Genomic DNA, 24,849 nt, shown 5'->3' with positions numbered 1-24,849 from the left:
GGAGCACTGTCGTGGTTATCCCACGCACCCTGACTGCAAATTTGTACGTCAATCTGGTGAATCGATCTGTTGTGCTGCCATTCATGAACAGCATTCTAGGGATGTTCTCCAACAGGACAACGCTCACCTACATACCGCTGTTGTAAGTCAACATGCTATACAGAGTGTAGACAGGTTGCCTTGACCTACACCATCACCAGCTCTGTCAACAATATGAGACATTATCAAACGACAACCCCATGTTACCCATAGCCGGCATTAATCATCCCTGTATTGACCGAAAATGTGCAACAGGTATATAACTCCACCACCCAAACTGACATCCAAAACGTGTACATGACAGTGCATGCACGTTTGCATGCTTACATTCAAAATTCTGGAGGTTACACCGGTTATTAATGTACCAGCATTTCACATTTGAAACGGGTTATCTCCATCCTGTGATCAAGTATGTTACCTATATAAATATATTCCAGAAATTTCATTACTCTACATTCATTGTTTCTTGGTGTTGCAATTTTTTCCGTCAGTATACAGACAAGAACATGTTTGAAGTTTCTTGCACCCTTTTCACAAGGAGCCATACAAAATATGTACAAAACGCCATAAAAGGCGGAAACTTATAATGAAATAATCATGTATGCATTGCTGTAATAAATGAAAAAACTGACTTGTAAGATTATGCCAAATAAAAATAATATACGTATATCCAACTCTCGAACAGAGGAGATCCAGTCAGCTTCTCAGAATCTATAGTCCGTAAGGGTTCGTGCGCGTATCCAAGCGAAAAAAAAACTTTTGAGAGGTTCCACGAATATTCTTCTTTAGGAACCAGCATAATGTGTTCCATATTTCATTCGGTGCTGTATCTTCTCGTTATGTTCGATTAAGTACGTCCAAATCTGGAGCATGTCCATTACATTGTCGCATAAATGCAACTCACTACCATACCTGCGATCCAATTGATACCATTGGTCTTTCGTCGGGGCGAAGAATGTCACATTGGGGTAAAGAATTACCGCTGGTGTGATCTCCGTGTTGGTGGTGCAGCTAAGAATGGCTCCGATACGAAGCGTCAGAGTCCACACTTCCATCTCCTTTCCACATACTACATGGTGTTCCTCTGCGTCCATCAGCCTGAAATATGCGCAAAGGGGCCAATCATCCATGTTTATTACTTGCAGTCTGGTCTGTGTCACGTACTTGTGATTAACTGGAACATACGACGAGGATCGAGCCAAGGAGTTCAAATACGGGGTGTGCACAGAAGGGGGTGGGCCAGACTCTCATCGGATATTCCCGTTGCACCACGTTCCTGTCATGATACCGCTTTAAGAGACGATAAATATCTCTAAGATGGTGGAAGTTCATTGAGGATGTAGCTGTAGTCAACAAGAAACTTTGCAGCGTGTGCAAATATCGGCGATATGTTGCCGACTGGGACAGGCGGCAAATAAGAGCGTGGCACTAGTTCATGAATCAGGACCGACGTTATTACATACGTCGGACGGTGCCATATTCTGAGCATCGCCTGCATGATCAGAGCCGAAGCTTTAAGATGGACGTTCGTAATGCCAAGGCCACCGTCCCACGTGCGGAGGTTTAGAGCGGCATAAAGAATCTTGAGTGTAATCCTGTGACTGACAAAATATTCGTAGGCCTCCAGCAGGCGATCCGAAATTCCAGGCGGCAGTAGGAATATCTGTCCAATACGTAGCAACAGCAATTCAAGATATACGTTGACATATTGTACGCATCCAGGACTCGAACACGAATCATCTAGAGCAGGTGCCTATAATTCACCGCCGCCATCCTTCACAGATCACAGGTGAATGGAATCCCCAAGCACCTCAACATTTCCACCACTCCTAATGGGTCTAGGTTCCCTTCCAGTCCTCGTCCAATGGGCATTATCTCCGATTTCGCCATGTTCAGAATACTGTCCCCCACGACTCAATACTGTGTGATCCAATCAAGGGAACTTCGCACCCCCTCTGCTGATCAAATAAGGAACAGCAGGTCGTCTGCATACACTCGCATCACCTCCATGACATTGAGCATCTGCTGCAGTCCGTTCATGAGTGGTTCAAGTGCTACCGCGACGAGGGCCGCTGATAGCAGGCAACCCTGTCTTCCCGAGCTCATAATCGGATCAGGACCCCATCTCGGCCATTCACGATCACTCTGGAGATCGCATCCCGTAGCAGCTTCACGATGATCTGAATAAGAACGGACATGACCGATGTTTGGAAGTCGTGATTAATCTGGTCAAAAGCTAGATCAAAGTCGACAGAGACCAGAGCCCTCTAAGTCCACAGGCGGCGGCCAGTGCAGTCACGTCTCTATGGTCACTGGCTGTCGATTGTATACGTTATGTATTCCCCGGCACTTCTAATCTCGGGAAGTATTGTGTGACAACACCGTCTTGAGTCATGTCGCCATCAGTCGGGCAAAGATCTTAAAACCACTCTTAAGGAATCTGAGAGGTAGGTATTGCTCCGCAGAGTGACACCCAGCTCTTTTCGGTATCGGGAGGAGGCAGCCTTCAACGAAGACCAGCGACACGTATGTCTCAGGCTGCACAAGCTCATCGTTAGCCATTAGGACATCATGAGATCTGTAAAAGCCCAACAAAATTCTAAGAGTCAGCCGTCTGGTCCAGGTGATTCGCCTGCTGCCCCGTCTTGAGTGCTCCCAATATTTCATCTTCCGTGCTCACTTCCAAGAGCACTTCTTCATCCATCTGATTCAATCTTGCCTGTATTCGCCGATAGATCTGTTTGGGCAGCAGTGAACAGCCGACGAAATCTGTCCACAAATGCTGAAGTATGTCTCTTTGTGACGTCAGATGCTGGCCATTCCCAGTAAGGAGTGTGTCGATCAACGTTCGGCTGATCATCGTATCACATGATGTATTGATGGAGGTTCCCCGGAAATACTCATCTGCCACTTATAGGCAGGCCTTCCATCACGCGTCACATGAGCGTGATTATGCGCATCTTAACGTGATTGACGTCAACCTGACAGAGAGGAGATGGGGTTTGCAATGACAGCTCATGAAGAGCCGTGTAATAGCACTCAACAGTGTCTCGATGCCACTGCAATTTGTCTCGGCCGTACATAATAAATGCGTGACGTAAAGCCGGTTTCACACATCCCAACAGTCATTGTGTCACCGTTGGAAATTCAGATTTGCCACTTTCACGTAGCCCACACGTTCTCAATTCGCTCATGACACTCTCGTTCTGACAATAGCAAGACGACTAATTTTCAAGTTTCTCGAATGCGTCACACACGCTGTCGTGGTAGGTTAATGGAGAACAAATATGCTACGTGACCAGTAAAAGCCGAGGCCATATTTCAGCAACAATCGTCGCTTGCTATAGTCCACCAGAGACATAAATATGATCAATACGGCTCGACCGAATGTCCGGTGAAAAATGTGAAACCTTCCCTATTCCCGTGGATCTGTTCCCTTGTGTAGCACAGGTTTGTATCCCAGCATGGCCGGCCGGAGTGACCGAGCGGTTATAGGCGCTACGGTCTGGAACCGCGCGACCGCTACGGTCACAGGTTCGAATCCTGCCTCGGGCGTGGATGTGTGTGATGTCCTTAGGTTAGATAGGTTTAAGTAGTTCTAAGTTCTAGGGGACTGATGACCTCAGAAGTTAAGTCCCATAGTGCTCAGAGACATTTTATCTCAGCATGTCGCTTGTGTTTCCATGCAGGTATTGAAATTGGGAATTTGATCCTTTGGAGCCATGACGCAGTTGAAGTCACCACTGAGGAGGAAGTACTCGTACCTGCCAGCAAAAACTGGTACAAAATCTGCAGTCCAAAATTGTGCCCTTTCCTTTCGCTGGTCTGTGCCGGAGGGAGCGTATATGTTGATGTCGCAGATCCCATGAATGGTAAACGCTAGACCCCGTGCAGATGGTAGAAAAGAGAGATCCGTTATCTGTATCAAGATCGCCGCGCCACTTTTATTGGTTGACTAACGCCATTTTTGTGAGAAATAACCAGGTACCTACGGGAGTGCGTCACGCCGTACATCTTGCACCAACAGGATATCAACGCCTGACGCGTGTAACATCACGAAAGAGTTTTAACTTCATCGTCGAACCAATGTTGTTGATACTGAAAGTCCCAATTTTATATACATCAAAGTTTGAAGTAGTTGGTTGTTTGGTTGATTCGGGGGAGGGTACCAAAAATCCACGTCTTCGCTCCCATTGGGTTAGGAAAGGATGGGAAAGGAAGACGAGGAGGGACCATGCTGGCATTTGCCTGAAGAAATTTAGGGAAATCACGGGAAACCTAAATCAGGATGGTCAGAGCCGGGTTTGAACCGTCGCCCTCCCGAATGCGAGGCAAGTGTGCTAACTACTGCGCCACCTCGCTCGGTGTTCGAAATGGAGTATGGGGTGTATTTACAACATGAACTCTCGAGGTTTCCATTGTGGAGCTACCCTCTTGTAGTCGTCAAACATTATCAGTCATCTGAGTTCGTGGGTTCCACCACCGCGTCCCTGACACTGGGTGTGTTAAGCCCTTTGGTGTCGTCTTCTTGGTCGCCCCAGTCGAAGGTTTCAGGAGCCACACAATTCCTCCCTAATCCGTGCTGTCGGATGATGTCTGCGATGTCTCTGTCACATCCTGCTGGAATCTGGAAGAGTGTATGGGATCGGCAGAGGAAGAATCGTTAGAAGAGCATGACATCCTTTCACCATCTGAAAGCACACAGACGGCATCATCATGGTGTTGCAGCTCTCGTGATAAATGCTCCGATGTCTTACAATCATCACTGATCTCAAATGACAGGGAATGGTCTTCGTCTTGACTGAGTCTGCGCCTTTTATGTCGTTTCAGCGAACGCTTCTTAAGCATATGTATGTCGACGGTCTTAGTGAGGAGTTCCTCTTGGTGTGCATCCTCCACTTCGTCGAGTGTCATGTCATGCATCTCCACATTCGCATCCTGCTCCAGTCTTCCTTCGGTCCCCACTGGCACTGGTGGTATTGTGACAAGCGTTAATTGTGCTCGGTGTCTCCTCAACCATATGAACCGGTATTACCGCCACCTTCTGAGTCGACGGATCAGTAGAAGCCTTCGGCGTCGGTGTTGGCTTGTCCCGAAGTGCCGCCACATATGTCACGAGAAGAGAAGTGGTCGCATAAGTAACTTGTTTGTCGCTTCTGCAATTGCATCAATTTCCTCTAGAGCCATTCCGACTGAACACGGTCCTCACTGCCACATCCGGAACAGGTACTTGGCTGTCCGTCATATATCACTATGGATCTGCAGCCCCCAATGTACAAATATGAGGGCACATGTTTTCTCAACTGAGTGCGTACCTAACGCTTACCGTTAAGTACTTGGTAAGTTATGAAATTGCCGATTTTCCGGCGGTGTCGCTGATCACTCTACAATATTGTTGCAATGTGACTTCACCATCATTTACGGTACCACGCAGAGCAGCTCAAAGAACCATATGGTGCGGACACCTAATCCCTCATGATCCACTGACGGATCTCCTGTGTGGCCGTCTGAATGTCGAAATTTTAATCCCCGTTTGACATCGTTCAGTATCTTGCCATATGCCGCATCTGTACGCCGATTGACGTAAACAACACTGCTCACGATCTATAAATGGGTGTCAATGAGGTCATTTTGATTAATTCGCACTTTGTCTCGAAAAGTGTGTTCCATTTCTTGGGCCTTAGATCTTGCATAATCGTTAGAGAAATTGAACTTCAGCGTGGTCTTTCTGAAAGACTGTGCCTTAGTGCTTTTCTTTAAGAGTTTACACACGCGTAACCGGCTGCAATAAATACAACCTCTACCGCGAGCGCGCCCAGCCAGGACGTAAATAGTATGCCCTTGCCGCTCCGCTACCAAAAAGTAGATTGCTTTCTGGGCGGGTACTCGTCATAAGCAATTACACAAACACGAACGGGATAATTAAATTCTGTGATGTTTGGATTCACCACATTCAAGAATACATAATAAATCACCACTGATTGGTATAAGAATTTATTTTAAATTCACCAGTTTTTTTCACATAAGTAACTTGAGATTCCAGAATTGAAATAAATTTTTTTGTGACCTCAAAAACCAGAGCGAATTTAAAATTGTTGGGTGCAGCTTGAACCGATCAGCATCATTATGAAAATCTTAATACTGTCATAGCCTGTGCAACGTTTCGTCATTCTGACGTTAATTATTCTTCACTATACTTAATTCATTCATTCCCTTTACTTGTGCTATATTCGAGTGGCACACTGGCATCTTAACACACTTTGCTTGTTGAGCCACAGTATCCAGTGTGAGGGAGGGGATGGTTTCTATTGATCATCTGAATTACTCCTGTGCCTTTGCTGCACTGCAAAGTGAATTCTCCTGAATTGCCTAGTCCTTCTTCTGCCTTTCCTCATGGACGGTAATGATCACTGCATCCGTGGCAGTCCATAAGCCATGGAGTGGTGATCTCGGCTTAACCATCTGGAATGCAAGGAGGGTACAAATCTCCGTTAAGAACCTCCTAACCAAGGTGTGCTACGTGCAAATGGGGTGACTGGCTGTTGAGGACAAATAGTCGTTAGTGAGCAGCCTCTGGTAAATCTTCCTCATCTCAGTTGTCGTGGCTTATCCAAGCATTCGAGACTCTCTATGGATGGACTCTTATATCCCTGCTGACGCCTGCACTATAAGCCTTCGCTATCAAACAGTAATACTCCCAGCTGACAAGAGGAGTCGAGCGTTCAGCCCCTCTCATATGAGACATGATAATAGTAACAGTACACAGATCAGCTGCAAGAAAGCAGCCAAGGAAGCATTTTATCACCTCGCAGTTGAGATATGGAATCAAATGTAGAGGGGTAGAAGAATATCTGGAAGAGATAGACAATTAGCTGGGGCGAGTAAACACAATAACACGGTCTTGGCGTACCTCCTTGCGTCCACTTAGACAATAGGAGGTCCTTTCCACTGGTCTAAGTATTGGACACGATCTTATGAAACATGGCATTTTGAGCCAAGGCGAGGACTCTCCTATTTGTGATGCTTACTTAGAACAGGCTACAGTGCTCCATATTTTAGTTTACTGTGTTTTATGTTTAAACGTGAAGGAATTAGCTAGTATATTTCTAGATCAGCCTTCCACTTTAAATGACAATAAGACGAATGCGGTACTACTTTTCAGATTCTGCTAAATGTCTGAAATACTTCCTAAAATATTAGGAAAAATTTTTCATTGCTTTTTGAGAGTGGGTGGCTCATCCATGACATTTTCAAGTAATGAGCCCGCCATGATCCCTGGGGCGCTTTCCTTTCTTCTCTTTTATTATTCACATTTTAAAAAAAATTGAATGTATAGAATAGCATAATATAAAATTTCGCCTGTGTTAAAGCGCATCATCAGTCTCTTAATAACTTACAAATTATTACCACAAATTGTTGTACACATGAGATTGGTTTCAATGAAGTTGAGAGTAGCTGTATAACACCGTTTCTTCTATTAACACAGTGATCTGTGACCTTATGATGGCATTAGTCCTCACCAGCTCATGCACACGTCACTGCTGTGATCCATGTGCCAATAGCTGCCCATCTTCACATATCACACTTAAACTACATGAAAGAGCAAAACTGAATTTATTACATTGTTATTAAAATTAGTTCACAAAATTCAATACTAATCATTACAGTTCCCAATAGAATAGGACGATTTACCAGTCAGAGTTTCAGTTAAAAGGTAAAGTTCCACGTTCTACCCCTAGACGGGCCAACCAGGCCTGACTCACCACCATGTCATCCACTGCCAATGGTGTCATCAGGTACAGTACATAGCAGCATGTGGTCAAACAACACTCTCCCGGTCATTGCTGTGTTTCTTGGCCTTGGCCAGTTGAGTAGTTCCTCACTTGGCCTCACTAGGCTGAGTGCGTCCCTAATCTGTACTCCCACTAAGAAAAAATCCCTGGCAGTACCGAGAATCGAGTCCGGGTCCTCCGCGATGCAGTCAGCCGTACTGACCACTCAGCTACAGAGACGGATTGAATTTCAATTGTCAAGCGGATTTTCTTGTGCACTCTCTACTAACCATTTTGTGTTTTCTATAAAGTGTCTATATCTCAGACTTTAACTCATACTAATTGGGCCGCGCAGGGTTAGCCGAGCGGTCTGAGGCGCTGCAGTCATGGACTGTGCGGCTGGTCCCGGCGGAGGTTCGAGTCCTCTCTGGAGCATGGGTGTGTGTGTTTGTTAAGTGTTTAGGTTAAGTAGTGTGTAAGCTTAGGGACTGATGACCTTAGCATTTAAGACCAATAAGATTTCACACACATTTGAACATACTAATTGGTCTGAGCTTTTACAGGTACCAACTGTCCTAATTCGATTTACTATGATTTAGTTATTTTCTGTTCTGTTCCGTTCTGTTCTGTTCTCTTTTTTGCCTTTGCCAGTACACTTAGCAGAGTTAATTCTCTCCATTCTTCCAGTAACATATTTCCATTGTGAGATTTTCAAAAGCTCATCACATATATATGGTAGTTTTCCCCCTGTCAAAAAGTCATAATAAGATGATTTTTTTGTTGAATGTATCAACGAATTCATGTAAATTTCAAACTCTCTCAGATTGTCGCTTCATATTTTATATTTACTGTATGTGTTCAGTATGTGCTGCAAAGTTTGGCAATGTCTCCTGTAATTCCTTCCGATATGTTGAGTGATGGTATATATATTTCTTCCACTTCATTTTTACAACTCTTTCAGAGAAACTGTCACTCCCTATTGCTTTGATCTTTACCGTATCTTCTTCTCAACAGTTACAGCTACACAAACCTTTACAGATGTCTACTGCAACAAACACATACGGAAATCTTCATTTGGTTATAGATGAATGACCATACATATAATAGAGAACTAATTCGAGGAAATACTGCGGATCACTCTATACATTTTCCCTGCAAATTTCAAATTTAAAATAATTATTAAAGACTCAGTTTTCTTTTATCGTCTCTGTTAATTTCTTGGGATCAAAGACTTCATATCTCAAGTGCACATAACGTACTAATTTCCCAACAGCGTATTCCTCCAGTTATCGATATCTGTTGAACCAATAAGACCAACGCTGCATCAGTGAATACACAGCCTGACAAAAAAATTGAAGCAGTCTGAAGACATAGCCAGATGTCTGCACATCATCTGTGAGTAAGTAATTCTCCGTGATAGGTAGAATGGCAACCAGAGCGCATTACCATCGTGCTGTTTAGTGTTGTTACTAGATGTGATAGGGTTCATAAGGTATGTGAACAGCGTCAGACGTTTTGTGATCACTGTGAATAAATTGGAGATGTATCGTACTTTTGTGAAACAATATTATCAGCACCTGTAGAGACTGACAGCGGCCTCATTGTGGGCCTCCGTTTGGGCAGGTGGTCGAATCATACAATATCAAGATTTGTGAGGCCTTCGGATTTGATAGTTGTCCATCGTTGGACTTAATTCAAAGGTGTGGGTAGACATAGTCGTCGTCAAGGTTCCGGTCGATCTCATTTTACCACCATAAGGGAGTATCGCCATATTGTGAACTACTCACATCGTAACCCCTTCACGCCTGAGCCTGCCATTCGAGAACAAGTAAGTGATTCCGTGTATCATTATGTGTCTTCCTGCACCAATGATCGGAGACTAGCAGCAACCAGCCTAGACGATTACCGTCCCATGCATAGGCGGCCGTTTACTTCTCAACAAAAACGGCAGCATTTAGAAAGGTGTCACGACTAGAAAGCATGGACTGCTGATGAATAACCTTGTATTACGTTCAGCGATGAACTGCGTCTTTGCATTAGCCCGAGTGACGATTGCCAGCGAGTATGGTGGCCACCTGGAGAGAGGTCCCATTCTTCGAATGTTTTGTGGACTCGCAGCGGCGTTACTCCTGGTGTCGTGGTGTGGAGAGCCATCGATTATGACTTGTGGCCACGGATGGTACTGATTGAGCGACCGCTGATGGGACAACTGTACTTCACGGACATACTGCATTCTTATGTGTTACCTCGCATGCGACAGTATTGTGGTACCATTTTTTTAACAGGATAGTGCTTGTCTACACATGGCACGTGGCCAATTTTTTATCAATAGGACAATGCTCGTCCATACATGAAAGGTATCTCTGTGAACCGTCTGCTTGATACTGCGGTACTGCTGTGGCCAGCAAGATCCCCAGATTTGAATCCGATACAACATGTGTGGGTCTAGCTCGGACGTAAACTCCATGCCAGTGCCAGTATCCAGGATACCAAAGATCCTTTACATTAGTTGTGAGCCAAATTGCCTCAGGAGTGGACACAACGGGTTTATGGCACCCCTCCCAACCTAATCAATGGATGCAAGTTATGACAAAGTCTGCATAAGTAAAGTACCTGACTGGAGACCATCACAATGGCTGTGGACAGTCAACAATCGGTACAAGAGAATGTTGAAAAGAGTACTCAGGCTAATGTGGAAATATACTGTTCGCATTAGCGTCAGCGTGTTCTGCTGCCAACTGTATGTAGCTGAAAGTTCCAAGGAGAAAAAGAAACATTAAAATTGTAGTGCATCTCCTTACCCACGTAATTAAGGGCCCTTTGTTCTACCTAGTCAGTCAGCAATGAAGCTGCAATCGAAATCATAATCTATAATGAATACGAGTGCAAAAGCAGGCCGGTCGGAGTGGCCGTGCGGTTCTAGGCGCTACAGTCTGGAACAGATCGACCGCTACGGTCGCACGTTCGAATCCTGCCTCGGGCATGAATGTGTGTGATGTCCTTAGGTTTGTTAGATTTAATTAGTTCTAAGTTCTAGGCTACTGATGACCTCAGAAGTGAAGTCGCATAGTGCTCAGAGCAATTAGAACCATTTTTGCAAAAGCAGTTTTTCGCACGTTAATGCTGAAGTCAGCTACTGCAATAAGCTCCATATGAGTTGTGTTCTCACGCCATCGGCAAGTGGACACTCGGGGTGGCGCCAGCAGAAAGGAGGGGGGGGGGGGGCATGACACAGGTGACTACTTTCGATCGACAGCAGCCTTGGTCTACTCGTCTGGTGTGTGGTTAGGACCTTACACAGTTTTCTGGGATCATTACTGAGTTTAAATTCCTTTCTACACAGTATTTTCTAAAATTTGATAATGCGTCCAACATCTGTTCATAGTGGAGGTGATCTTTTCCAGCCCAAGCAACACTACATATTCCAAAATGATCATGCAGCAATAAAAAAAAGTTAGCCTCAATTCCGAACACAAAACTACACTTTTCTCCTGCGAAAAGAGTACACACGATTTTTCTCTCCAGCTTACCTGGGGACTGCAGGAAAGACATCTTGGCCCTCCTAAACCTGCACTGCCGTATCCTGTCGGCCAACAAATACACCAACAAGAATGCTTCTCTTCAGGAAGATACCAATTGAATTTATATACTAAAGCGCCAAAGAAACTGATAAGGGCATGCATATTCAAATACAGAGATATATAAACAGGCAGAATACTGCGCTGCGGTTGGCAACGCCTATATAAGACAACAAGTGTTTGGCGCAGATGTTAGATCAGTTACTGCTGCTACAATGGCAGGTTATCAACATTTAAGTGACTTTGAGCGTGGTGTTATAATTGGGGCACGTGTGATGGGACACAGCATTTCCGAGGAAGATTTGCATTTAATATAGCTCCATCTTTATTTACTCAGTTTACTTTAATCATTTTCAGTACGGGTTCGTTAGCTTCTTCTTCCTGCATATTTTTCAGCTCCGTCTATCAGTATTCTCCATGCAGTAGAATTTAATGTAAAGGAGTTTGCTTATTTCCTGTGTATTTCGTTGAAGTTATTGATGCCAGTCTGCACCCGAGAGAAATTGTGTTAATGTCTGCCACCAATTTTTTCACTTTCTCGTTAATATACAGGTTGGTCAGGAACACTCTGGAAAGCTTGTAAGGTTGTTGCAGGGTAAGTTATGCTGAGAAGTAACAGTTAAGAAAAAGTTCGATACGTTGCGCCGTTTCCGAGTTAATTAGCATTGAAGTTAGCCAGTCAGGCAGTTGTGCGCGCCTATTCAAGTGACCCGCCAGAGACGGTGTCGCCAAACGTGTTCTTCGTTTTGTTTAATAAGACTGAACAATAGAGCGATACAAAAATTGGACATGGGACGGTAGTAAGGATCGAACCCAGCCAAAGGGTAAGCATGCTCGTGTACTATCGTCTACGCTATGAGAACAACTGATAATAATTCTGTCAGGCGGGATACTTCAACTTGCGCGCGCAATGGCTTGATTGACTAACATCAATGCCTATCAATTCAGAAATGGTGCAATGTATCGAACTTTTTAACAATTATTTCTCAGCATAACCTACCCTGCAACACCATTAGAAGCTTTTCAGACTGTTTCTGACCATCTTGTATAACCTCAGCATTATATTTTTACAGACATAATACCCATCTTTTCAGTCTACCATGTGTAGGTCATTAGTGTGGCAAAAATTAAAATTTTTTATTGCCTACATAAACCAACATCTTCCATCCAAGAACATAGATTCTCAATTTCTGAACAACCAACGCACCTCTCCAATTTTGAGAGTATTTCTATTGGCAAAGGTATTGGTTCTCCACTCTTTTTCTTCTTCAGTTTCAATAACTCGGAAGACATCGGCACTTATCCCTTATTTAGGACTATGAGTCACCCTACAGGTTTCTTTGGATAATTGGAATGTGCTAAAATAATCACACAATATAGTTCTTACAGTCTTTTGTGCAGTCCCATGATATATTTTTCATTCCAATAACGTTTCGTCATTAAGTGCTAGCTTTTTAAGAACCATTTTATAAATGCTGCACTATCCTAAGAAAGCTTTTAGCAATTTTGGTCTGATATCTTCTTCAAAATAATATTCACAAGATGAAATTTTGTTTCTTTTCTTCCTAAACCTGATTTTGTAAGATTTTCATTAGTCTAGTTACTTTTAAATTTCATATAAATTGTCTCTCAATCGTGAGGGCTTATAATATCTTCCGCATTGCTGTGTGAACATCGCACCTACCAGTACGTGTCTGATTATTTTAAATAATATCCGTATGGGTATGTAAATATTTAGGCCACAAAAAATAACTGGTAACTACATCCTCCATTCTCAACAGCTATGTGTTATATACATTTGGCTCTGATGGTACATCTTGTGGAGCTTCATAAAAAATCGCTTAAAACTGTTTCTATGTATATAGAAAGCAGTTATGATCAGGCACTAATTTTATGTTGGTATATGTACCTAGCTAAAAGCACACTTTTAGAAAGTTGAGACTTGAAATATTATATGTTTATGCTCTGTTGAAACTTATACCTACTGCATTAATTTTGAAAAGGAAGTGGTTATACATTTATAATAACTATCTTCTTTCCCAGAGTAGTACTGTAAGCGTTACTTCAAAACATCACGAAGAGTTAAACTTTTTATTGTTAAACTGTATAATATGTGTCTTTAGCTACACAGTTACAATAATGCAAAATTAACTCGGTATTATGACTCCTTTGTATCCAGAAAAAGCTTAAAGCCTAATTTCATATGAATTTCCACAAAATGTTAACATGCCATAACGTTTTTCAAGCTCAATGGTAAACAAAACCTCACTGAAGACAGCACATAACGCATTTAAACATGTATGGCTAAGACAATAATAAGCAAACTGTGTCTTGCTTAAGGCGGAATTTCTCGACAGTGTGTTTCTGATATATATATTTTCTATCATCCCAAAATGTTTTCTTTTAATGTAATACATACACAGTGCGATTTTACAAATTTTATTTTACAGCTAATTTCGTATGGCATTTCATTTATGATCGCAAACGTAACTCCTTTCTACCATTAATTTTATCAGTTGTACCTAACAAGTCAACTTTTATAACCTTTTACTTTCAAGAACCTTAACGATCTGTGCCTTCTACCTCCGAAAAAGACAGGTAACCAGAAAACTAAAAGTTTAGTAGGAGGGCACTGAGTTGGAACACTGCTTTACGCCCAAATACCTTGACGTTACTTTATACAGGGCTTTCGTCAGTCGTCGAATCGCCTTCAATCAGATACGGTCCAGTTCCTGTGATGGTTGACCCATTTAAGACGAGCAACTATACGTACCGTTGTGGGTAATGGCCTTTTGCAAGGGACCCGATTCCAAATATCCACTGCATGTAAATCCATTTCCCATGTTCGATTCGAAACTGACTGAGATGAACCCGCTTTCACATCAAGATTAAAACCGATTGTGATTGAATCGTCCTTTTTATAAGGATGTGAACGATAAATCATTTCTCCCAGAAACTTTGGACAGTCCACGTTGATATAACGACAGATGGAGCAAATTCAGTCTCTGGGTGTTGTGGCCATGTCCAAATATGATAATTTGATAATTACTATCTGCCATTTTGTTATATTTCCACGGTGACTCATATTAATGCGCTAACAGACTGGCACGTATACACCAATTCATTACAATGACGTACGTCAGCCGTAAAAGGTCACATGACCACCTGTTACCAGTTCTACACTATACACAGCTTTCCAGAGCGATCAGTGTGCTTTTTAAGATAGTATTAGTACTTTGTATGATGAGCTTACGTCTGATGCAGATTCTTGACTATAATGCAAAAATTTTGTGTGCGCAGGTCTGTACCGCGCTGTGTATTTTTCGAAAGAACGTCGGGATTAAATCAAACATCTTTGCATGTCGGACCTTGTAATACATGGATACAACGACTTCAGCTGTTCATTATGGAATGAATAGTAAAACATATGCAGAAGTCTCTTCTGCATTTAATTTATTTACGCAATCAGTTTCGGTGTACCGTTGCACCACCTTCATACCCCTTGACCAACGTAAATTGGAAGAAATTCAATCTCGTGTTGCAGTCGTAACCGAAGCCAGTATTAAATAACCGGTGTCCATAGATCTCTGGCTTACATGAACTAGCAGCTCTGTGTCGGTAGATCACTGGTTTACATGACACTGTCTCCTAGTTCGTCAATCGTCAATTGATGACTTGTCGCCTGATGAACAAAATGACAGTGTCGTGTAAATTAGAGATAATTAGACCTAGGTTATTTAATACTGACTCTGGTTATGACTGCACACGAGACTGGATTCCTCCCAATTTACGTTGGTCAAGGAGCCTGAAGATGGTGTCATGGAACACCGAAACTGGATACATAAATAAATTAAATGAAAAAGAGACAGCTGCAGGTGTTTTAATTTTCATTTCGAAATCATAGCAAGTGTTTCATACCAACAGGTAATTTAATTATCTGTCTCTTTGATACAATGATTGCACATAGTGGCATAATGATTGCAGACTTGATAACTCACAAGTCTGGTCTATCAGCGGCCACTGTATGTCCGATGGGTCTGATACGTAATCGCTTCGTACAATTTCTTGCCTCGCGGAGTGGCCGGTTGGTTTGAGGCGCTATGTCACGGACTGCGCGGCCCCTCCCGCTGGAGGTTCGAGTCCTCCCTCGGGCATGGGTGTGTGTGTTGTTATTAGCATAAATCAGTTTAAGTTAGTTTAAGTAGTGTGTAAGTCTAGGGACCGATGACGTCAGCGGTTTAGTCCCTTAGAAATTCACATATATTTGAGCATTTACAATTTCTTCATTTCCTTTAAGATGCAACCGTAGCTCTCACATTCATTCGGCACTGGACTCCTTAGGCTTTTTGGATTTCTTTAGACGTAAGCTTTCTTTTCTTTGTCTTTCCTGTAATTCCGAGCATATTTAAGAGTCATATGAGACGCACCTTTCATTATTTTGTAATTTGTAATTTAATATCGACTTTCAATTATAACCCGCGTATGATTTACAAACACACTGCGCAAATCAATCAAAGAGTCACTTATTCGAAACCCCATCATTTTTTTACCATTGCGAAGCAGAATTTTAAAATTTGGCTGAAAGGTGCCAACGAACTTCCTTTGTAATTGTGCAGAAGAGTCGAACCCTGCGATTTCACCGTCGGGCTCGACGACGCATCAAACAACAGAGTTATCAACACACGCAAAAAAAAAAAAAAAAAAAAATCAGAGACTCTGCTGCTCGGAATAGATACAAGAAAGCCTCTGGAGATGGCAGAAAGTGCAGTCAATGAAACCACCTCTGCCCTTTTGGTGTTCATTTACACACATTTCGTGGTCGCAAACGAAAAAAGTTTGCAGTGTGATGTTCTTGACAAACTTTGACATTGCAGACAACCCCCTTCCCCATTTTTCCTCTTCGCTAAGAACATCGTGGGGCTGTAACACCGTTGAACGTTATCTTACCCCTTTAGAGTGTAGCGTGAGAGCAATTTTTGATCTGGTACACAACATGAAACCACTACGGACCGTACAAAACCAGTCGAGAAATTTTAACGTGATCCGAAGCAGCAAAGAGTGTTGTTGTTTTTTCAGCCCTCTTGTAGAGAGATCAGTGTCGCACCACTATGTAGTCACGCCACAGGAGGGTACGAAATAGGCGGACTGAAAAAGCCTAAATACCCTTTGCTGTTTCGAATCAGGTTGAATTTTCTTCAAATGGTTTTGAATGGTCCCTAGTGTTTCTGCACTGTGTACGAGAGCAAAAGCTGCGGTCGCGCTACGTTCCATAAGGGTCACGTCAGTTTCAATGGGGTTGTAGCAACATATTGTCCTCAGGGAAGGAGAAAATCGTCTGGGCAGTGTCGGCGGTGTCAAAGGTTGTCAAGAACGTCGTTCTGTTGCACGCTGCAGTGCAAACTTTCGTTTTTGGCTTCTAATGTGTGTAAAGAAACGCCCCGATGGAAAGTGTGGCTTCATTAACACCCTTTATGCCCGCCCCTAACGTCTTCCCGTGTCGATTCTGAGCGGAGTGTCTGAAATGTTTCCATAGGCCACCCATAAGAAAACTGCGCGGCTTGAACGCTGGGGATCGCGGCTCTGCTTTCGATCACAGACGGATCAACAGAAGGGGTGGGATATGGGTAAGAGAAGAGGGTATGACGACCTTCCCATGGCGTGACATGTCCACGATGTAATTTGGGAAAACTTGTGGTGAAATTTGGCCCCAACGTGACCTCATTAACCCACCTTGCACATCTTGCCTCTTTTCACATGTGCTGACACCTTGCTGTTTGAAGCATCGCCGAGTACGAGGGTCGCGTTGTAGGTTGCTACGTTTCTTCATTATTACAGAGGAAGATTGTAGGCACATTTCAGCCAAATTTCACACTTCGCAGTGTGGGAAAAAGACGGCGTTTCAAAAAGTAATCCTTCTTTTGCGCGGTGTAGATAGCGGACACAGCATCGGAAAAACTGACAAGAGGTGCTGGTAACAACTACTATCCAGAACAGCAAGTGCGACATACGTAATCGCACGTGAAGCACTGCTAAATGAGGACAGCTTTAGAGAGACGAGGAATTTGAACGTATCGCGACGTGCCTTTTGCAGAGTGGAGATCCCGCGCGCGACGCCGGTGGGCGCCGCGTTCCTGCGTGTGCGCGCGACGGACGCGGACGAGTGCTCGTACAACGCCGAGGTGTACTACGCGCTGGTGTCGCGCAGCCCGCTCGTGGCGCTGCAGCGGCGCGACGGCGCGGGCCTCGTGGCGCTGCAGGCGGCGCTCGAGCCGCGCTACAAGCAGCTCAGCTTCACCGTCCTCGCCTACGACGGCGGCTCACCCCGCCGCAAGTCTTACGCCAAGTGCCACGTCACCATCAAGAACCTCGACGGTGAGTCTTCTAAATGCGTGCTGGTGGACAGTCGTAGCACCGTGTAAACATCGTGAGAAATTACGACAACGTTTAAATAAGCCATTGCTAATCAATAACGGGAATCAGTAGAACCGAGATATGTGGCACGAGCAACGTCATGTGGAACGATATCAAGAGTGTGAGCTGTTCAAAAAAGTACTCTTGCTCATACTGAGCTCACAGCTTATTGGCAATAACGTTAATGATTAATAACAACTACTTCAACTGTATTAACACACATTTGTTGTATCCCGATCAGTTTAGCTCTTTTACAACATCCTCAGGCTGCCTGCAGTTAAACAAAACGATTGAAATAGGTAACTCACACTGGCAACAGTCATAATACACATAACTGAGTTGTGCTAGTACCGTGATATAAAATGTCTGGTTGTCACACATTGTAAGTAGGCTGTTTAGGTTTTTATGTTGGTAACGTCACATAGCACTCTGTATGAAAATCACTGACTGTGCTGTGTGCAGTCTGTGGCTGGTTTGCATTGTTGGAATATTTACCATTGTAGTGGTGGGCAGTTGGATGTGAAAAGCGCATAGCGTTGCGCAGTTGGAGGTGAGCCGCCAGCAGTGGTGGATGTGGGGAGAGAGATGGCGGAGTTTTGAGAGCGGATGATCTGGACGTGTGTCCATCAGAGACAGTAAATTTGTAAAACTGGATGTCATGAACTGATATATATATTATGACTTTTGAACACTATTAAGGTAAATACATTGTTGGTTCTCTATCAGAATCTTTCATTTGCTAACTATGCCTATCAGTAGTTAGTGACTCCAGTAGTTAGAATATTTTATTTAGCTGGCAGTATTGGAGCTCGCTGTATTGCACTAGTTCGAGTAACGAAGATTTTTGTGAGGTAAGTGATTCATGAAAGGTATAGATTATTGTTAGTCAGGGCCATACTTTTGTAGGGATTATTGAAAGTCAGATTGTGTTGCGCTAAAAATATTGGTTGTCAGTATAGTGTTGATCAAAATAAGTAAAGAGAGAAATGTCTGAGTATGTTCAGTTCTGCTCAGCTGTTTGAAAATCAAATAATGTAAGAGGTTTTCCAGCACTGTCATTTATAAAAATTTTCTAAGGGGGATGTTTCAACATAAAGTTAGAAACAACATCTGGAAACGACGATTATGATCCCACAATCGATACATCACACTCGATTGAAGTCAAGTGGTATATTTATGTATTTGACTCTTTCTGGACCGACTAGTGTCCACCGGGACACACGAGAAAAACGCGACCCCCCTCCCCCTGAACAAACTCGTGACGTCATACTAATCGACTTGTCTGCCACACAAGAGAAATCAATATGTAATTGAAAAGTTACCAACTAAAGATCTTAAATTTTTCGTCTGTTGTCGACAGCTTGCTTAAATTTAAAGGCACAGTCAAGGATTATTAAACCCTTTTGAAACAGTTACTCGCTCCACTCCGGAGACGGCTGCTGGCACTCGTAGTAAGACCTGCAGTGTCACGTGTGCATTGCCTGTCTTTCTCGTGGGCCTCCCGTCTACACATCACGCCGTGTCGCATGCAGTTATTGCTCGCCATGCTTTCGCCAGGTGACCGGCAGAATGTTTATGTGATCGTCGTTTCCAGATTTTGTCTCCAATGTTACGTGTGACACTCAGATATTTTATATCATGACACCAGCATGACTCGGTGATTTGTTGTAAGACTGTAGGCAGTGTGAGTTGCTTATTTTATTCGTTATGATATGTACCACAGTACTATAGCTTTTAGGCTAATTTCTTGTTTTATTTAACTGCAGTTAATCCGATGATAATACAAGAAAACGAAGCTGGTCGTGGCAAAATAAATGTGTATTAATAGAGATGTGGTTTTCATTAATTATTAACATTAGTTCATAAAAATTTTGCGTTACCAACATGTATGAGAACTTGTGTGGATATAGATTTAACGGTGGCAGGTGAACATTAATAACACCAACGAACTATAGGGACGGATTCCTGACTGGAAACGGAGGAATAACGGTCCTATGAACATGTCTGGAAATGCATCTTTGCCACAGTAGGCGGCACTGACGAAAGGCAGTTCCTCTGACCACATACCGTGTGTTCCTTGTGTGCTGCAGGCCGTGTAATCGACGCATCGTAGTGTAAGAAGCGAAACGGTCCTGTATTCATATTTGGAACAAGCCGAGATCGTGTTTATGTACGGTCAAGCATATGGAAATTGTCGAGACAGGTACCTCACCGACACCAACCATAGCACACAACATTTGAAGCCCTTTTTGGGCGTTTTTGAGGTCATGGGTCCTTTCAGATAGAAGAAATTGAAAGGAGGCGGCGGACTGTGCGAACATGAGATTTAGACGAACGGGTTCTACAGGATACTGAGACGATCCCTAATACCAGCTCCAGGCAAGTGACCCGCCAACCAAGTTTAATCCAACGTATCCTGAATGACAACCACTACTATCCCTGTCGCCTGCAATCCCATAGAGGCCACTTTGAACATCTATTTTGACGTGGATTTGATGTAGATCAGTACTGTGTTCCGGGACGAGTTGTTGTCGTTGCACACACACCGTCCGTTTCCGGACACATGTTCATAGGACCTCTTTTCTTGTGCCTTTATCAATAAACAGGATACATGACACATCTGGAGTATCCTGTCTTAATGTCCATGTACAGGAGTTAACACGATCCTCATAATCGCTCCTTGGCAGCTCTTGATGGAGAGAGATGTGATAGGGATGGGACCTATGTCGATGGAGACTGCATAGGACACTTTCCTTACTCATGTCACTTACTGGTGCTATTGCGGGGGAGCTAAAGAGCGGATCAACTGCAACAGCAGCAAGAACATTAATTTCCCCCTTTTCTGTCATCACACGTTTCCTTCTGTTATATTGTCTAGGTGTTACACTACCACTTCTACGTAACTATTTGAAGAAGCTGATAAACAGTTGCCGAGATGGTTGACGTCTGTTGGGATATCTTGCCACATACACCGTACAATAACGAACTGCATTCTTTCTACACGCTCCATACACCATGAGCATGTCGGCCATTTTTGCGTTAGTAAGTCCCATTGTCCACTCACGACCTACTACGTGGACATTCATACGCTAACAAGTCACAGTGCTCTCAAGGAATACACAATCACAGTGGGAGCAAACATAACAACATCGTACCTAGCAACTATGTTGGTTGAAAGGCACAAACAAGTGGTGGTATCGAAACCTTAGAAAAGACCATGTCTCGTAAATGACTCGCATTATGAGCCTGCAACGAACACCACGGACATTTTGAATTACCCTATTTTAGTTTGTTAATGCCAACAGACATTGTTCTACTTACAAAAGTGTACGTTTGCACAAAAATACACTTTATAAGTATTATTACACTTTGTTTATTGGATAACAATATGAGCAGCTGATTACCAATCCATTCTGTGAAAACCGCACATCAATAGCACTCTCCATTTCCACAATATTTGCGTTGTAAGTTTTAGGTGATTAACCCTGCAGATACACTTATAAAACTAAAGAAGCAGCTTTTCTTTGCAACAAAGTGAAAACAACTGAAAGTTGGGCCCCAATTCTGGATCTGAGTCTAGATACGTAAGTACAATGCTAGTTATAAAACAAATTTTTGGTCATACAAGACGAGTGAGTGCAATCCTCGTTCTTTTCTCTGAATTCTTAATATAACCGATTGCTGGATTTTTCCACTGGGTACAACCATTACACCGACAAACAACAACAAGATTAGATGTGAACCAAGTTCCATTTATTACGAATAGTTCGCCTAACTATGGGAAAGTTGTAGAACAATGTAAAAAGACTAAGACTTAAAGACATTTATTTCCTCTAATGGCTGATAAGAATCACAATAGACATTAACAGAGAATAAAGTTCTCTAAAACTCAAATCTTGTTACAAAATGATGCTAGCACTGAAACCAATATGTGTGGAACGCTGTATGGACAAAGAGCAACAAAATCTGCTCATCTGGGCAACTAGTGAAATCGAAGTTAAGATAAAACACGATGACACAAATTGTAATCAAATTAAGCAATACAACAATACAATTACAGTGGCAAAGTAAGCAAGTTACGAGCTGCACAGATTACTAATCGCGCTACTCCAATTGCGACACTTACATTCCCAAACTCTTTTGCACTCAGTGCTGTCGTCAGTGTTACGGATTAGAATATTACTTATTTCGCGAAAAAATGGGAGAACGCTGCAGAAAATATCCACTCTTGGTGTACAAAATGCACCTTAACAAATATGGGGTTGGTAATGGGATGGAGCAGTGTCCCATCGATTGTTCTGTTTCTTTATGCCAAAATAGTGGCACAGTGCCTTAGTTCAGTTGGTTACACCATATTCTGTAGTGAAAGCAATGGACCTTTCCACGCTGGCTGGGCGGCATCTCGGTGTCTCGTCCTTTGATGTCCCAGCAGAATACGGAATGTATTCTATGGGGATGGCAATGGTGGCACGGCACCCGCTGATCAAGGCTAGAATAGACGCCAGTTTTGCCAAAGGAAGCACTAAGCAGCCCAGAGACTTACTTCTGTGAAAACTGCCCAACTTCCAGTGGACCTCCTCCCTTCATAATGAAATTCACTGACTAGCTCTGCTGGCAAATAGGCCGTAGAAACAGAATACCTTCCCAGTGAGAAAAACGCAGAGCTTTCCCCCTATCAAATATGTACAGTACACTCTAAATAACATTAACCTCAAAATGGCACCAAAATGAGTCATTATCACATGGTGATATATGATGATAATGTCACACAACAGTCCAACTAAAGGCAGTTTTTTCGACAGTCTGTAAACAAATTTTACTCCTGGCTCAAGTTCTGTGCCATGCTCCACCTCCGCTAGATCCTCCTTCACATACTGCCCACAAGGTGGTCGATAATCTGCTGCTCAGTCCTGTCCCACACAAATGTCGGTCCTCTTGAGGTCAACCATTGTGTAAGGACGGCTTCTGCGACGATGAACTGGAAGTTTCAAACATACACAATCGTTTTTATGTCAGAAGATGCAGCAGACCACTACATTCCATTGATTACCGCTTTCTGGAAGGGGATATTCGTGAGGCGAACGCGGTGAGCTCTCATATTACTACCTTTAAAGACAAACCAGTCACGGAAATCTTGACAGTGGGGTAAACCATTCTGTCCCGATACTGCACAGCCCTCAAATTACCCTTGACACCGAAGGCAGCGTCCGACATCGTTACATGGTACCAGCCTAAAATATTACAGTCCCACCACAACGCTGAACGTGACGAATTGCATACCCATTATGTGAATAATACATGAACGCCTTCGAACTCTCATACGGCAATCAAAATATTTTTGCTGTCCTTGGTAAAGTGCCATTGATCTAAGTCCCCTTCAAGGTGTTTTCTCGTCACATCCTCGCTCACCATGGTGCTGGGGGGTTTGTACAGCAAGCAGTTCTCTTGCAGTCTCTTCGTGGTACCTACCAGACTTAATTTGTAGGTAGCGTTTGTAAGCTGATATATAGGCACGGTTATCGTAGATGTTTTATGTCTCTCGCTAGCCGTTGAATGTTTGAATGATGATGTGGTGTACGCCAATTCGGGCGATAACTTCTCATTGCTGCCTACTGTTACTGCCGTAAAGTAACAAGACTCGCATATTCTAAGCCTGAAATGGCCGGGTTTGAGACAGCGCATTGTGCGGAACTGTAATGACAAAGGTTGTCTGCTGTTACCACATTACACAGGTATCTTTACGTAGAGATTTCCTGTATTCAAAAGAGTATTGAGCAAGAGGTTTACGATACAAAAGAACGTATGCAACTCATGAAGGTGACGTAAAACTTTTTGAGCAGTTTAGTTGTAGGGAAAGAAAATGTCACACTGACGTTCATCACAAGCAAGTATAGTGTATTTACAAAAATTTATTTTGACAAGTTCTTTGTTAGACAGGGAGCCACATCACTCTAAATTGATGGAATAGGCAGGGAGTATTCAGAGAACAGCTGCTCATTCATTTACAGATTTCTTTAGTCGGTGCAAGAGTGTCACAGTAATGATTAGTAGAGTTGAATGGGGTATGCTACAGCACGACATAACAATTGTGGGATTACACTTAAATTCTGAGTGTGCACGTTTCATTAAGAAAAGAAATGAATTCCTTTGTAATACATACATTTATCATGACGACCTAGAAGATAAAAGTGTTATACTTGTGCCTCATTCGGAAGCGTTTCGGTAGTCATATGTGAAGAAGATTTCTAAACTAATTATACTTCCTGAAAAAAGGTAAATGTGCCTCCTATAAACCATCTCTGTACCTCTGTGCAAGACCGACGAAACATGATATCACCGTCCACAAGCTATATAATTAGATTTAACAAATATACGAAATTTTACTCACTATAAGATACTGTAACTGAAGAATTAAAATCGTCTTCCGAATAGCTTTAATATAATATACATCACTTATATATGTAGAAATTAAAATATTTTTAAACTCTGCACAATACAGAATCTCATGTCTCACAACAACAAAAACAGTAGAAAATGCCAGAAACTGGTTATGGCTATTTCTATTGCGCCGTCCTTCAAGTGATTGTAAGGTAAATCACTAGATTGATTTTGAGAAAGAAACTTTTATAATGACATGGCCATTAATGAATGTATGCATGATGAAGCAGCTGTCAAAATACCAAATTTTTAGGAGATCTCTGCAGGAAGTTCTATAACGAACACTGTAATATAATTCTTACAACAATCTTCTGCCTCATAATTGCAGATACAGTGTCTCAGGGCACAATGATGACATGGAATTATAATGAAGATCTACTCCTTCCGGATCACTTGGTATGATTTATTAAGATGACTGGTTTCGGCCTGTGATACATGACAGCCTCATAACCGTTCATCCAATAAAAGCAGAATAACAAAATAGTCAAATATTTTGTGAAATGATTTCTCTAAGAGAAAGAAATAAAATGCGGGGGTAGCCCAGAAAGTAATATACCTCAATTTTTTTCTTCACAATTCTTTATTGAACGTAATGAGAATTACAAACACCA

The 24,849-nt window shown here is 42.8% G+C and overlaps 1 protein-coding gene across 1 annotated transcript in view; it reads left to right on the top strand.

Moving 5' to 3' along the window:
* The first annotated feature begins 17,668 nt into the window (after window positions 1–17,668).
* The window catches only part of LOC124722337, a 433,578-nt gene continuing 426,397 nt past the window's right edge, over window positions 17,669–24,849 (top strand). The window contains exon 1 of the mRNA XM_047247512.1: window positions 17,669–17,761. The gene's annotated coding sequence lies outside the window, so the exon portion shown is untranslated. The remainder of the gene's footprint in view (window positions 17,762–24,849) is intronic.

This window comes from Schistocerca piceifrons, chromosome X (genome assembly GCF_021461385.2).
Source record: "Schistocerca piceifrons isolate TAMUIC-IGC-003096 chromosome X, iqSchPice1.1, whole genome shotgun sequence".
In the NCBI taxonomy this organism is placed as follows: domain Eukaryota; kingdom Metazoa; phylum Arthropoda; class Insecta; order Orthoptera; family Acrididae; genus Schistocerca; species Schistocerca piceifrons.
Note: the sequence above shows the minus strand (reverse complement) of the source record. Positions and strands in the feature narration are given on the sequence as shown.